At 37.9% G+C, this 4,467-nt stretch overlaps 1 pseudogene across 1 annotated transcript; it reads right to left on the reverse strand.

Moving 5' to 3' along the window:
• Window positions 1–1,228: 1,228 nt before the first annotated feature.
• On the reverse strand, window positions 1,229–2,186 carry LOC147612249 (tRNA-splicing endonuclease subunit Sen2-1-like; annotated as a pseudogene). The gene is made up of 4 exons (XR_015263684.1): window positions 2,178–2,186; window positions 1,884–2,064; window positions 1,682–1,781; window positions 1,229–1,602 (listed from the first exon to the last, which is right to left on the reverse strand). The product of XR_015263684.1 is annotated as a tRNA-splicing endonuclease subunit Sen2-1-like (transcript).
• Window positions 2,187–4,467: the final 2,281 nt, after the last annotated feature.

Genomic DNA, 4,467 nt, shown 5'->3' on the forward strand with positions numbered 1-4,467 from the left:
GACACCTTTCAAAGTAAGTGGAGAGAGGTGTTTTACGAAGTTGATGCAAGGTGTCAGAAAACAACTAGGAGACTTGCCACCACGATGGTATATATCCAATCAATAGCAACGATTTCTTTAGGTCTGTATCTTCTCCTAGTTTATTAACCAAGCTTGTCTGACCACAAAGAGCATGTAACATGTACTTTTTGTGTAGTTTGTTAGTGCAAGTGAACTGGGATGACAAGTCAAAAGACTTGACAAAAGACAGGGTGGTACTCGCATGCTCAACACTAGGGCTGACAGATAAGTGTCGTTTATTATACCTACTAAAGGATGCAGACGGGCCGTACATCATGTGCCTCATGGTAAGTGCGATCGCCAATGACAATCTTAGAAATCATGCCAACCTAGGAATGGTTCTAACTTTTTCCATTTTGGACAATATGTGCAGACATGTAGGACTTCAAGAGGCTCTTGAAAAGAGAGGTGTTGTGGAGCCAGATTTTAGAACAAATCACCTCTAGTATCCGAAATATAGACAACCTACAAAATGAAATTGCCCGATATATTCTATGTCACCGTACTCGAAATGAAAAGAAAGTACTTCAATAGCGCATTCAACGAGCTAATCGAGAAAGTGAAGTCTTCCTTCACAATTGACAAGCAACCTGGATTAAAGCAAGCATCCAAGAGATGTATATTCAGGTACTTTCTTATTGACTAGGCTTCCGATACTTTGTTATAGCACTATATAGCATAAACTCTTTGTGGTGTACGCAAGTGGCTTAGAGCATGCACTTTAACTTAAGAAATCAAGGCGATCTCCCGTTAAGTCTTGGAGAATAGTCCTCTAGCAACACAATGTACACAAATTTGCAGGCCAATGAGTTTTGGGAGGAGGATATATTTCTTACTTGTCATTGGTGGTTGGACTTCCCTCGTGAAAAGTATAAAAGAGCAAACAAAATTTCTACTATATGAAAAGAAACGGATAGTCAACCAAGCTACCCAAGTAAGTGTGTTTTAAAAAAGGATGAATGATATTTGGACCCATTCAATGTAAAAATACACAACCATTGGTTTTATTTCATTGGGAAGAAGAACGAGAAGCAAGAAAGCAAACTGGTGTAATTGCAAAGTAGACCTCCAACATACGAGTAGTGATAAGTAGAAGTATCCCCTCATTTTGGGACTGCTTTAAATTTTATTTTCTCAACTTTCAAAAATCTACAAAATTTAAGGCATTCTATCTTCCGAAGGTAAGTTTTGCATGTGGTCCAATTGACAGGGGACTTACTTTGTGGCCTTGTCAACTAAGTACACCAGACAGGATTACTGGTTGCACGCTACTAGACTGTTGTTTTTTCAATTGAGCTTCTATAGAGAAGCCCAGCAATCAACAAAGGCTTGTCTCATGCATGATCCATGGATCCATCAGTTTGCATGGCCATGGCCATGGCCATTCTCGCTTTGGGAAACTGTACTTGCTGTACAACCGTCCATACGGTGCTTCTTTGGAAGCCAGCGTTTCACCTCCATTTCTTGAATTGAGTAGAAGTCAAGACACCTGGGATGGTGATCATCAAGTTCCGTCCGGACAACATGTAGGAGCAGCAAAGTCTGCAGCCAATTACATGAATAGCAATTACATCTTCACTCTTCAAACTACTGCAGAAACAGATGAAGCTCACGGGCTTACTTTGGCTACACTGCCACAAAGTCGGATGATGCCTTGCATGTGGCTCCAAGAATTCAACTGCATCTGCTTCTCCCACTCAAGAACAACAATCACAGCATACCTGCACACACCATACTACGACTAGATGCTATTGTACTGTGCACGTTTATCAAAATTCAGTTTGTTTCATCATTGAAATGAGTGACAGCTCAAAATTACATACTGTGCATGTACTTGTGATGGATGATGCCTGTATGTGATAAAGTGAGCTCCATGTTGAAGCCCTGTCCGAACAATCCAGTTTTTTCTTCTTAGATGAGAGTAGGCCTTGTAGTAGTGCAAAAGCCCTGTTTTCGCTTCAGCATTAGCTGCCAGAGGTCATCATTATTCAGAACCACATCCCCCTGCCATTTAATCTTTCAGTCATCAGCAAATAATTAGGTAATCAGATTTTAAAAGAAAAAAAAGGTTAATATAAAGGTTCACCATCAAGCAAAAGGCCATTCAATCCAAGTACAATCACCATTTAGAAATGGGGTGGCCCTGGCACCCCATTTCCCGAATGGATGTAAAGCGTATTGTTGTGAAGCTTCTGCCTTTTAGAAAAGAAACCTCAACAAGGATGTTTATGTTGACAGCATGTGAAGGTTCACGGTTGGCAGTCCAAAAATGTGGCACACCTTACTCGAGATAGTGTTCATATGATGCACATCCGGCCATTTGGAAGGAAACCAGCAGCTTCTGTCAGGTACGGGCTACCCATGGACCAGATAATTAGAGCCACTCCACATCCTGCAGGCTGGGTAGGAGCTTTACCACCAGCCTGGGTAGGCCAAACAGGCAGTGGGCAGGCCGAAACAGGGTACAGGTAGGCTGGGTACGGGTACTTACATGATTATTTCTCAAATCCTTTTGAAATGCAAATCAGGCAAACACGGACACCTTCGTGCTATGTGGGCACAGAGAGACCGCCATTCCTTTGAACTGGCTGAGCTAGCACATGAAAAACGTTTTTGCTTATGGTTCTAGTGTAAGCATTACTTCGATTCTATCGATAATACAATTTGAAAAAAACAACTTGATGTTGATGCACCTTTGTCTCTACTTATGACATAGGCAACATTCAGTATACAAGAAGCACAATTCACTCTACATCTACAAATTCCAATAAACACAAAAGAATTAACTAGTCTTTTGAGAGAAAGCTTATAAAATTCATTACAAAAGAATTAACTGGCCTTTTGAGATAATGCTTATCAAATTTATCCCAAAAATATAATCAAGTTAAACTATTAGTTTTTTTGTGAAATATCATTAATAGGAAAAAGAATGTTGAATTTTGCAAACCAAAGAATGAAAACAATTTTACACAACGACATCAAATCTTTTGGAGGACCTGATATAATCTTATATGGAGACTTATATCGAGTTGGCCGAAATAAAGACTCATGGGTTTTTTACAATAGTGACAAAAATTTAGACTACTTAAATAACTCCTCTCATGGCACAATGAATTAAAATGTTTTGAATTAACAAAAACAACGAAACAAAATAATTGATCACTTTTTTTCACAACATTAAACAATATGTGAACGAATAAACCAGTAGTCAAATTAGTTATATAGATACGAATTGTTGCTCAAATAATATTCATATATTAACAAACCCATTCCTGTTTTACACAAACAACAAAATCAATGAGCCTAACAAGTATATTTATGAACAAATGCAAACAAAACCTATAGGATTACACACAAAAGATAGTTTCTCAACCTCTCCATTGCTTCTCTCTCTCCCTTCACTCTTTTTTATCTCTCTCCATCTTTCTCCTACCATCTCCTTCCCTTGCCCTCTCCCACTCTCTCCATCTTTCTCCTACCATCTCCTTCCCTTGCCCTCTCCCACTCTCATATCTCTCTACTACCATCTCTAAATCTCGTATTCTTTGTCTCTCTTCTCTCTTGTATCACTCTTTGTTATCTCTCTCTCTCTCTCTCTCTCTCTCTCTCTCTCTCTCTCTCTCTCTTTATCTACCATCTCTCTCTCTCTTGTATGGTGGTTGTCTTGTCTCCCTCTCTCTCCCCCTTCTCCTTCTCTCACCCCCTTCCTCCTTCCTCCTTGTCTCGGTCACCCTTAACCATCTCCCCTCCTCTATTTCATTAGTAGTCTATCATTGTCTCTCTCTCTTCATGTTCCCTTTCTCTTGTCCATGTTGTCACCTCTTGCATCTCTCTTGCTTTTCATGTTTTCTTTCTCTTGTCTTTCTCTTTATGTGAGGCTACAAACTTATCATTCATTTATTAACATAGTACACATAACTTCATTTTACCCCTACAAATCCTTCGAGTCTACAAACTTAATACTACCTTATTCATCTACACAATACACAAAATGTCAATACTTTATTCGTTTATATGACATGTTGAGCACGAACATTGTTGAAACTATCAATAATATTTTAAACCCCAATGTGCATCAATATTTTATTTTAAACCCCAATGTGCATCTTTCTCTCTCTCTCTCTCTCTCTCTCTCTCTCTCTATATATATATATATATATATATATATATATATATATGTATATATATATATATATATATATGTATATATATATATATATGTATATATATATATATGTATATATATATATATATATATATTCATATATAAAATAAGATCATGAAATAATTATAAACAATTGTTAAACGAAGCATTTGAATATTCGCAAACAAATATGCTCATTGCACTACAATTACATCTTCATTAAGACACCCTCCACAACGTCCTCTTTGGGATCAATACAAACA

This window comes from Cibotium barometz, chromosome 46 (assembly GCF_041138505.1).
Source record: "Cibotium barometz isolate CiBa-2024 chromosome 46, ASM4113850v1, whole genome shotgun sequence".
In the NCBI taxonomy this organism is placed as follows: domain Eukaryota; kingdom Viridiplantae; phylum Streptophyta; class Polypodiopsida; order Cyatheales; family Cibotiaceae; genus Cibotium; species Cibotium barometz.